Source organism: Miniopterus natalensis, chromosome 14, assembly GCF_054644295.1.
Source record: "Miniopterus natalensis isolate mMinNat1 chromosome 14, mMinNat1.hap1, whole genome shotgun sequence".
Lineage (NCBI taxonomy): Eukaryota > Metazoa > Chordata > Mammalia > Chiroptera > Miniopteridae > Miniopterus > Miniopterus natalensis.
The window spans coordinates 42,268,720-42,281,153 of NC_142094.1; positions in this window are offsets into that span (position 1 = coordinate 42,268,720).

The window sequence follows — 12,434 nt, forward strand, 5'->3', positions numbered from 1 at the left end:
CCCCAGTGCCGCCCGCGGACACCAGCCCGACGGCTCCTGGGGAGGGAGCCCGCACGTCCCCTCGCAGCGCAGACCCGAGGCCCTCAGCTCTCCTCCCCCAGGCGCTGCCTCGGCGAAGCAGGAAAACCTTTTGAAGGGGTTTCGCACTTCCCGGGATTGGGCAGTTTCGCTGATTCTGGTTTACTGATTAACTGCACTGGAAACAGGCTTCCATAAATAGCTGCTGATAACCCTTTGATTCCCAGGGAATTTTGAGACACTTGGCCTAGGCTTGTTCCCTAGATTAGAATTTAAAGAGGGTATGAAAAGAGCTCCCTGTCCCTTTCCATCTGGCCCCAGGCGGCTGCCAGACCGTCTTTCTGAAGCACAGCTCTGTCTTGTCCCTTTTCTGTTCAGAAATCTTTCAACAGATAGCACTGAGAAAGTGAAAAGATAAGCCCCAGGGTGGGAGTGAACAATTTTAAATCATGTATCTTGATAAGATATCCAAGACTCATCAAGAACTCTTACAACACAATAGTAAAGCAAACAACCCAATTTAGAAATGAGCCAAATATTTGAATAGACGTTTCATTAAAGTAGATATATGAACAGCTAATAGGCACGTTTAAAGATGTTCGACATCACTAGTCATTAAGGAAATGCAACCTAAAACCACAATGAGGTATTACTTCACATCCACTAGAACGGCTGTAACCAGACAGACACAATACCAAGTGTGGGTGAGAAAAGGGAGAAACTGGAACCCACATACAGGGGTGGGCAAAAGTAGGGTTTTAATTGTTAGCATAAAAAACAGAGTTTATTCTTGTATTTTTATTTATGAATTATTGTATTACTTATTTCTATTACAACTGTAAACCTACTTTTGCCCACCCTGGAAATTGCCAGTGGGAATGTAAATGGTGCAGCCACTTTGGAAAACAGTTTTGCAGTTTCTTAAAAGTTTAAATATATACTTATTATATAACCCAGCAATTTCAGTTCTAGGTATCTACCTAAAAGAAATGAAAACATAAGTCCACATGAAAACTTGTTCATGAATGTTCATAGCAGTATTGTTCACAATACACAAAAATGGAAATGATCCAAATACTTGTTAACTGGTGAATGGGTAAATAGAATAAGGCCTATCCATACAACGGAATATCATTGACACGAAAAGGAGTGAAGTGCCGATATATATTGCACAATATGAATGAACCTTAAAAATATTATGCTCAGTGAAATAAGTCATACACAAAAGACCACGTATTATATGATCCAACTTATATAAAATGTTTAGAAAAGGCAAATATAGAGAGACAGAAAGTAAATTAGAGGTTGCCTAGGGCTGGGAGTGGAAATGTAGAGCAACTATAAATGAGCTCAAGGTTTCTTCTCAGGATGAGAGATGTATTCTAAAATTAGGTTGTGGCAATTGTACAACTCTGTACATATAACCGTAATTTGCCTGGGAGGGCATGGCTCAGCGGTTGAGTGTTGACCTGGAATCCAGGCGATCAGGGTTCGAATCCTGGTCAGGGCACATGCCCGGGTTGTGGCCTCTATCAATGACTCTCTCATCATTGATGTTTCTACCTCTCTCTCTCTCCTTTTCTCTCTCTGAAATCAATAAAGATATATTTAAAATATATATATATACCAAAATTCATTGAATTGTATACTTAGAATAGGTAAATTTTATGCTATACAAATTATATCTCTAAAAAGCTGCTTTAAAAAATAATAATTAAGTACAGCCCCTAAAAGTTACTACAGATTTCCCATACAACCCAACAATTGCACTCCCGAGTAGCTGCCCAAGAGAACAAAGACTTCTACATGAGAATGTTCATAGCAGCATGATCTGTAATAGCCCCAAAGTGGAAGCTACCCAACTGCCCATCGACCAGTGGATAAATAAAATGGGGTAAATCTGTACAACTGAACATTGGTCAGCAGTAGAAAGAAATAAAATTCAAACACACACAACATGGGTGGACCTCCAAGCCCCTATGCTAAGTGAAGGAAGCCAACACCAGAAAACCACATATCGCATGATTCCATTTATACGAAACTTCCTGCGAAAGTAAAGCTACAGACACAAAGTAAAATAGTGATTGCCTGGGACTATGGATGGGCATTCACTGTACATGGGCATGAGGGACCTTGGTGAAGTAATGAGGATGTTATAAAGCTGGCTGATGGTGGTACCCTGGCTAGTGTGGCTCAGTTGGTTGAGTATCGTCCTGTGCATCAAAAGGTCACCAGTTCAGTTCCTGTTTAGGGCACCCAAAATAATAAAATAAAATATAAAATAAAATAATAAAACTGGCTGATGGTAATGGTTGTACAACTCAGTCAATTTACTAGAAATCATTAGACTGTACACTTAAAATGAGTGAATTTTATGGTATGTAAATTATAGCTCAGTAAAGTTGATTTTTTAAAAACTCAGTTTCAGTGGCTGCCTCAGCCTGGTCTTCAAGTCCTTCCTCCCAGGTCCAGCTGTGACTTGTCATCCTGTCCCTCGCGCCAGTGCAGCCCCACTGCACCACTCACTGTCTTCTGAGCATGTCCCCATCACCTGTCTCCCTGCTATCGCTCCCGCTGTTGGCCCAGGTAGCTTCGCCCCGCTCCAAATCCTGGGTCCTCTTCATGTCCTTTTGCAGTTGCTGCTATAGTCAGTCTTTGCATCTTCAGCTCTTCTTACTTTGCCTGTTGTGCACTTACCCGCTGTGCCCGGTGTTAGGTGTTGGAAGACAGTGCAGCCCTGCGGATGCTCCGCTCCTGCCCCCCAGGATGATCACCGGCCTCTAGCACAGAGCCTGGCATAGGTGCACGTTTGTTGAATGAACCAATGGACAAACCCATGATTGATCTTTCCTCTGGCATCCTGCTGCTCTGCCTTCAGCAAATGTCCCCAAGGAAATCCTATGCTTTTATAATCTGCCAGTAAAGACAGCTGTTTCCTCTCGGTTATATTAGGCGAACACTCCGTAGCCAGGCCAGCCTGGCCCACAGGTGGTCCAGAGGAAGGGTTGGCCCAAGATACCGCAGGGCTCCTGCCTTACACCCGCTGCTAAGATCCTGCCATTTTCTGGTGAGATGCTGACACCCCAGGTGGTGAAGGCAGGGATAAGAGCGAAGGCTGATAAAGCATCACTAATGTTGTCACACATTAAGGACAATGGCTCCTGTCACTACCCCCAGATAACCCTGAATTGTTTCTCTGCAGAATTCCCATTTCTCTGGCAAATACGCCTATAGTTCTTATGGGGAACTCGCTCATGCTGAACAGATAACTCCCATTCTCTAGCAGCGAGAGATACACCCTCCCTGCCTGTTTGAACTTCGGGGAATATCTTCTGTATATCAGGGCTGAGGCTGGCATTCCGCCCCTGAAGCCAGAAGGTACACAGTGCCTCTCAGTGCAACCAGGACTAGAAGGAGCTTCAGTGTCAGAGGAATATAATATTTTAAAAAATCTTTTTAGCTTCACTGAGATATAATTGACATATAACATTGTGTACACTTAAGGTGTACAAAGTGATGATTTGGTACATGTATGTGTTACGAAATGATTACCACAATAAGGTTAACACCTCCATCACAGAGTTGTGAGTGTGTGTGTGTGTGTGTGGTGAGAACATTTAAGATCTATTCTCTTAGCAACTTTCAAGTATATAACACAGTATTATTAATTATAGTCACCGTGCTGTACATTAGATCCCCAGAACTTATTCATCTTATAGCTGGGAGTTTGTACCCTTCGACCAACATCTTCTCCCCCAACCCCAGCCCCTGACAACCACCATTCTGTCTCTGTTTCAATGAGTTTGGTTTTTTTGATTCCACATAAAAGTGAGATCATACAGCATTTTTCTTTCTCTGTCTGACTTTTTTCACTTAGCATAATGCAGAGGGTTATGATGATAAATACAAGTTAAACTTCCTTTTAGGTTACCTGACTTTGGGCAAATTAATTAACATCTCTAAACCTCAGTTTCCTTCTGCATAGGATAAAGAAAAAAACAGCTCCTTCCTCATGAGCCGTGTGAATCAAATAAGATAATGTATGTAAGGCCTTTTGCACAGTGCCTAGTACATAGTAAGGGCTCAGTGAATATTATTGCCAGTATTAATAGCAGCAGCAGCATTAAGCATCTATTCTGTGCTAGAGATCATGCTAGGTGATGGAGATACCATTCATTCATTCAACAAGCATGTATGTGTGTGTATGTGTGTATATATATATATATATATGTATATATATATATAATGTGTGTATATATATATATTTAGTCTTTACTACTAAAGACTAAAAGCTTTACTTATATTATTATTATTATTTTTAAATACATATATCTTTATTGATTTCAAAGCTAGGAAGGGAGAGGGAGAAAGATAGAAACATCAATGATGAGAGTCACTGATCGGTTGCCTCCTGCAAGCCCCCCACCGGGGATCGAGCCCACAACCTGGGCATGTGCCCCAACTGGGAATCGAACTGTGATCTCCTGGATCCTACGTCCATGCTCAACTGCTGAGCCATGTGGGTCAGGCTTTACTTATATTATTATTTTTGACCTATAATAAAATAAAGCCCCCGCCCATATGGCGCTTACACTCTAGTGAAAAGAGATAATCACGAGTGAAAAGCAGTTTCTATCCTCGAAGACACAGATGAGTGAACAAGCCCAGCACAGGGAGGAGTGATGGGTGTAACCACACAGGAACAGCTAGCAGGGTCCCCTAACAGCTTCGGAGGCTGGTGAAGGGCTTGCTGTAGGACATGTGGGAGCTGAGCTAGAGCGGAGTCTGCTTTCCCCTGCGGTAGGTACAATAAAGGCCCCCAAGAGGTGCCCACACCCTAGCCCTGGGACCTGCGAATGTGGCACGTCACATGGCGAGGGGATGAAGTTTGCAGGTGGAATTCAGTTTGTTATTTGGCTGATCTTGGAATGGAGGGATCCTCCAGCATGGTCACAAATGTCCTTGCAAGTGAAAGAGTGATCAGAGGGTCAGAGTCAGTGCTGAGCTGTGAGAAAGACCCGACCAGCCAGTGCTGGCTTTGAAGATGGAAGAAGGGGGCCAAGCGCAGGCAGCCTCTAGAAATTGCAGAAAGCAAGGAAACACATTCGCCTTTAGAGCATCTGAAAGAAATGCAGCCCTCGGACACCTAGAGTTGAGTCCAGTGAGACCCATATCTGACTTCTGATCTTCAGAACTGCAGGAGAATGAATTTGGGCTGTTTGTGGTAATTTTTTACTACAGCAATAGAAAACCAATACACTCCCAATACCTTAAGTCTTGGGCAGAGCTGGGATGCTGAAGAGAGGCTGGAGCAGAATGCTTACCTGTCTGACATCCTCCCAGCATCTTGTCTCGAATCCTGGGAAGCCAGCCCTGCACGTGACCATGGGCCTGGCCGAACGGTATCTTCAGGGTTCTCTCTGTTTCTTCTCCGCACCCTGATTTTGGGCATTTCCTTCTTTCTGGCTTCTTGGTGCCCTCAAAGCTGCTCCTGCCCAGAACACCAAGTCTCCACTCTGCCTTAGGCCAACATGAATAGTGCTTCACAGGGTACCAGCTAGTCCTGCTTATCTGTGCCCACCGCAGCCCAGGGGCAGGGTTTCCCACAGCCACATAGCAGGGAAGCCGCGGAGGAGGCCTGGACCCTGTGCCCTTGGCCCAGGGAGCCCAGTGTCCTACTCAGCTAATTCCAGTGAATACAGCTATGGGGCAGGAGAAAGAACCCGCCAAGCAAATGTGAGCGAAAAAAGGGTTACTTTAAAACTTGGAAAGAGTGGAGGAGGTAGGATACTTACCTCAAGTAGGGAGGAGGGGAGCAACCATCTTCTTTTCTTCTACCATCCCTCCCTAGACCCTAGACAAATGGGGAGGGGTGGAGAGAGAGAGAGAGAAAGAGGGGGAGAGAGGGAGGAGGAGAGGGAGAAAGAGGAGAGAGAGAGAGAAAGAGGGAGAGAGAGAGAGAAAGAGGGGGAGAGAGAGAAAGTGAGAGAGAGAGAGAATGCCTCCTTTGGGCAAATGAACCAACTCACACCTCCAGTTATCTTAGTCTTAAATTCTCTCTCTGTCCTCCAGCAATAAGAGCTTCCGCAGAGCAGTCTTGATGTAGTTGAAGCCTGATTAATAAGCATTAGTTAGCTGGACCTATAAACGAATCAAGAGTCCAGCTCGGCTCAGATCTCGTCACTCTCTGAGACGTATCTGGGTTCTCGGTGTCGTGAGAATGTGGGGTAAAGGGAACCTGGCCAAGCATGAAGAGTAAGGAAAGTCAGCCCTGGCTTCCCGTTCCTAAGGCTACCTGAAAAACAATTCTTTTTAAAAAATGACTCCCTGTGCTGTGTAAAAATGAAATATGTTTGTTATAAAAATGCAGACAACATAGAAAAGTCCAAGAGGAAATACGGCACTGCCCCCACTCCTCGTCAGCTGGGAATGGCCACCGTTGGACCTTCCCCTGGAACCTGCTCTACCCTCCTCTGCTGCCCCAGACTGGCAGAGGCTACTACCATGGCTGACCCAATTTAAAGCCTAGGACTCATTCCACAGTCCCGCTCTTTGTCACTCCCATATCAGCAAGTCACTGACACTACTTTGAAATATACCTAGAAGCAGACTTTCTCTCACCTTGACCCCTCTCGCCCTCTCACCCTAGCCCAGGTCATTATAAATGTCTTGCCTGGGTGCCAATAGCCTCCTCGAATGTTCCTTGTTCTCATTTTTTGTCCCGCCAGTTCGTTTCCTGCACAGTTGCCAAGTGTTTTAAAAACATTAAATCGAATTGCTTTCACACTCAAAACACTTCAGTGGCTTCCCGCCATAAAATAAAAAATAAAAATTACAATAAAATAAAAATTTCATACAATGACATACAGATTCAGTAAGCAATAGTCACAATGCCCTGTCCTCTCTATTCTTTGACCATATCAAGCTTATTTCTCCCCAGGGCCATGACACTTGCTATTTTCCCTGCCTGAAATGCTCTGCTCTTCTCCTACATCTCTGCATGACTTTTCTCTCTACATCATTTAAGTCCATGATTAAATATCACCATTTTAGAGTGGTTGGCCCTCACCTCCCTACGTAAGCTTGTCCCTGGCTGCTACCCCGTATCATTCTCTCACCCTTTGCTCCATTCTTCTTCATAACACTTATCGTTACCTACAGTCATACCGTGTCCTTCCTATACCTTGTACTACGTAGTGCCCATATCATACTATATAATTCTCTTTCTGGTCTGTATTCATCCCTAAAATGTAGGTTGCATGAAGACAATGCTTTGTTTTTTTCTAACTACTTTGTCCTCAACGCTTAGAATAATGCTTAGCACATACTAGGTGCTCGATAAATGTTCATTAAATGAATCAGTTTGCAGACAGAAGGCTAGATAAATAACTTTACAAAAGAGTCTTCATGCTTTTAAAAATACAACTTATGTTTTATATTAACAGAAGAAAAAGAAGTTGAAAGAAAGCTGAAGTAATTACTTACCTTTAAAAAAGTGTCTCTTCCAAAGATGGAATAATAGTTGCCAACCAATGGCCCTAAAGAAAAAAGCGTATAATTCATTAAGGGATGGTGACTATTATGCTCCTATGTTTTTTCAACCACATATTTTGTCTTTAGATGGTAATTTTTCAACCCATGCTCAGCAACCTGACACTTAATTTGAGTTAAATTAACCCCTTTCCCAGAATCTGTGCAGGGCTGTGTTGCCTCTGTGTTCTCACGGATTTAAGGCCAAAATCTTTCATCATTGGGCAGTCATTCTTCACGGTTTTGTTTTTATAACTTTTCCCTTACTTATTGAAGGTGGGAGTTTCCTTTTTCTTTTTTCTTTTTTGATCTTTTCTTTTGCTTTCAGTTGGTTTCAAAAGCTGGAAGTCGATTCAAAATGCCCAGTTCCCACTCTCTTCAACCAGAATAAATAGCCTTGAATGTGCTTTTCTCTGAATGCAGCCCTCCTGGGGTTTCCAAGAAGGTAAATCCTCCCAGGGTTGCCTCTGCTTTTTGCATCCAGCTCAGCCGCTGGTGCTGGATTTCCGGTGCCCTCTACGACCCTGCTGTTCCCGGTCCAGATAAGCTCCCCTCGGGCCCCATCCCCATTAGCATCTTCACTCATCGCGCCTCACTTTCAGAAACAGTTTTGGATACACCGTAGAGCGTGGTGCAGATACTAGCCCTACCTCTTATTTTCTTACTGCCCTGACTAGGATGCTTTCCCCTCCTGCCTATTTCTCAAATGCAACCTGTTTGGGTCTAAATGCAGCGTCTTCTCCTCCCGCAGCTCTTCTTGGGAAATGGCACCACCTGTTGCCCAAGCCAAGAACCTGGGAGCCCTTCTAAGTTCTCCCTTCACTCATCGCCCAGGGCACTCGACCTCCAAGCCCGCTCAGCTTCCTTCCCTGCCCAGCCTCATAACCGCCCCTCGTTTCCACCCCCGCTGCCGCCTGGGTCCCGCGGTCACATCTGCACCTGCGCCTGGCTTCCCGCCTGGGCCCCGGCCTCTCTCCCCGCCCGGCCCCCGCGGCCCGCGCGGCCTCCCTTCGACGCCAGCCCAGCCCATCAGCCACGGCCCATCGCTGCGCGTCTGGCTCAGCCCTTGCTTCCACTGTTCACATCCTACGCTGTTCTCCACTCTCCTTAGTTAAGTCCCAAAGTCTCTCCCTCAACGAGGCCCTCATGACCTGGCGACGATCTTTTGATCTTTCCTGCATCGGATCGCCTGTCTTCCCCAACACCCTTTCTCCCTGCTCGCCGCGCCAAACAAGTTGCTATCTTTCAAAAGCCTCTGTGTATGTTTTCTCCAATTAAAAAATATATGGTAAAATATACCAACAGAAGAGATACTCCCTCCATTTGGCTAGCTCCAAACTAAGTTCAGACATCATTTTCTCTAAACCCTTCCTATCACTTATCCCTGGTCTGTTTTCAAGTGTCACTCCCTTGCGTTTCCAAAAACCTCCGTGCATACATCTCTCCCTGCCTAGCATTACGCTGCAATTGTTGGTTTGTTTTGCCCTGTCTTCCTTGATTAAAATATAAGGTGGTTAAGGCTAGAGACAGTGTCTTCTTTGTTTCTGGACTCCCAGTCCCTCCTATACTTGGTGTATAACATGTATTAAATACATGTTGAAAGCTGCAACAGGTTGAAATAATGAACTGTCTCCTCTGCATTAACATTTTGTTGACTTTAGAACAGGACAGGAAATGATTAAATGGAATTCCAGTAACCCTGGCTCTTCCGCACGTCCCCACTAACCCTGCTTCCAATGGGGCCATCATTCGTTCAGTGACATGTTGATTCAGATTGCCCTCTAGCCAATGGAAAGCAAGGATGGCGTGGACTCTGAGTCCCTTCTGTGTACCAGTGTTGCCTAATTTGTAAATAGCCTGTACCTGTGTAATCCTGCTTGTTGGGAGGAAAGAGGTTCTTTCTGAGTCTGAAAACACTAATGTAATGTGTGTTTACTGATAGGACGTCATATTGGATATCAGGGTATCGGGCAGAAGATTACCTGGAAGAGTCTAACTCAAAGTTATCTGGTCGTTTGAAATGAAGGGACTAGCATACTTAAGATTTTGAGCAGAACTGTAAAGTGGACCAATGATGGATTATAGGTCCAAACTAGGAGGGGGAAACTATATTGCATGGATTCTAAGGTGCTGTTTATATATCATATTTTAATGTATCTGAAACTGGAATGTATATTAAAACAGATGGCATCTTAGATTCAGAGAAATGCAGTATTATAATAAGTATAAAAGAAATCCAATGTATCAATGTTATATCAGAGAAATATAATAGCAAATAGTATGTTTACACATTAAACCATGAAACAGACTGGAAAAAAAGCAATGAATGGCTTAAAACTTAAAACTTGAATTATTGTGATAGAATTTTTAATGACTTGATAATAAAACAAAAAAATCATTTATGAGCCCCTCCTAATTGCCAGGGAAAGTACATACGTCCTCAACTCCCTAACCCTAGCAGGTAGCTGTTACTAATTTCATTTTTTAGATGAAGATCCAAGAGAGTCTGGACCTGCCCAAGCTCACACAGCTAGAAAATGTCAAATATAATCGGCCTTCGAAACCTATTAGCTTTATTCTGTTCTGTGTCCCTCCTGAAGCAAGCACTGACCCTGAAGATAAAAATAATTATCTAAGACCAAAAATTTTTTTCACTTTGAGCAACTAGATCCTCATTGAAGATCAAACATATTCTTATGTGTTAGAAACTAACAGAGAAGATAGATAAGAAAGAGAGGCTTGAGCAAGCTTCTTGGACTTGGTCTATAAGAGCCCCGAGAACTGGAAATTTATGGGGGTTATTTCATCCCGAATGATCATAAACATGAAGTTGAATGCAGCTTCCCCAAAAATTCAGAGCTAGAACTGACCAAACTAAATATATTATAACTTTTTGTACTGGATTATGTTAAGTAAGGTCTTTGAGACTTAATATTTGACATCACTAAGGCCAAATATATTTTGTCCTAAACCTGTCTTGCTGTAATTGCAAATTTGTAGAAATACCTACTATTTAGCAGATAGGACCTATGCATGAAATTCAGTCCATCTCTCCTGTCTTTCTCTCCCATCTCAGTGTCAGCTTCAATCTAGCCTGAGTTTGCCCAGCCCCCTTGGAAACTCTAGATTGGATTGTTTACTCCCCATAAGTGTCCCAACTCCCTCTAGTTCTGATCATGCCTGGTATTAGGATCTTCCCCTTCCCCTTACTGGCTTGTTCCAATTCCATACTGATGTTCCAGATTGCTTTGAGCTGGGATGGTCTTAAACCTGAGTTTTGACTGTTGTTTGCCCTAAGCAGGTTTTAAAAGATATCCATTAGCCATAAAGTACTTACTAGTCATAATGCTTCGATTTATCAGAACAATTTGTGCTAATTATTAATGATTTTGTGCTTGTGTATATATTCCTTTTTTTTAAAAAGACAGCTTTATTGAGATATAATTTACATAATATAAAATTTACCCATTTAAGGATACAGTTCAGTAGATTTTAGAATACACAGAATTGTGCATTCATCACCACAGTCTAATTTTAGAATATTTTCAGTACCTCCTAAGAAAATTCTGTGCTCATTTGTAGTCACTTTCTAGCCCTAAGCCACACTAATCTACTTTCTGCCTCTATGGATTTGTCTATTCTGAATATTTCATATAAAAGAATCATACAATATGTGGTCTTTTGTGTCTGGCTTCTTTCACCTTTTATAGTGTTTACAAGGTTCATTCATGCAGCGTGTCAGATTATACACCCTTCCTTTTTGAGGCTGAATAATACTCCATTGTACATATGCGCAGTCATGTTTTGCTTATCCATTCATCTGCCAGTGGACATGTGGGTTGTTTCTACCTTTTGGCTCTTGTGAATAATGCTTGCAGGAACATGGGTGTGCAAATATCTGCTCAGGTCCCTCTCTTCAATTCTTTGGGGTATTTACCCAGCGGCTCAGGTCTACTTTTACAGTTCCTTTCCCTCCCAGTGTCCCTGGAGGTTGGGCGGCCTGCTGGTATTTTAGCTATCCTCTTGTGGCAGCTGCTGCTCACAGCTGGGCCACTGCTGGGGTAGTCACAGCTGTTTTCTGGGCCACTGTTCTCTTGGGAATGCTCAGTCTTCCCTCGTAACTCCTCTTGCTCTTCAACTTCCAGCCCCACCTCTCACCTCTTTCTGAATAGCTGTGCATGTCTGAATCCTGACTGTGGACACGGTTTGACTTCTCACCCAAGAAGGCTCTTTGAGCCCCAGGCAAATCCATTGATGCAAATAGATGGGTGTGGGGTAGGGAGAGAGTTGTGATAGATTATCATTTAATTTCATCTATTTATCTTCTCCTAACTTTAGAGAGCCTATAACTCAAGGAAAGGAATTTTTGAGACTTGAAATAAAATCAAACATACAAAGAAAAATCTATTGCGGAAGTGCGGATTTATTTTTTGTGGCTGTGGCACAAATCATACAAATATAGGTGCTTTCAATTGGAAATAGAAACCATGCACACAGGCTATTATATTAATTTCTCTGGTTGGAAAACTAAAGAAAATCAGCATATGTCCAAAGTCACAGAAAAAGTGAAGGCTCCACTATACTGTTGATTGTCCCTGACAAAAGCCTTCTGTGGGCCTGGTCTTGGTTCTGCTGAAGTGTGTTTTATAAAGACCTGGACAGGGTATAAGTATATTGTTTGTTCCCTTGGAGTTTTCAGGATCCAGCTCCTTTTTGTCAAGGGATTTGTAGATTTAAACAAATGTTCATCAAGTGTCTAGTGAGTAGTGTTTCTGTCCTACGCAGTACTTAAAAGGAAGAGAAAGACTATTGGGCCGGGGTGGGGTGCAGGGAGTAAGAGGAAAAGCAGTTACTTTGGATTAAATTGTTAAAAGAGGAAAGTTCTT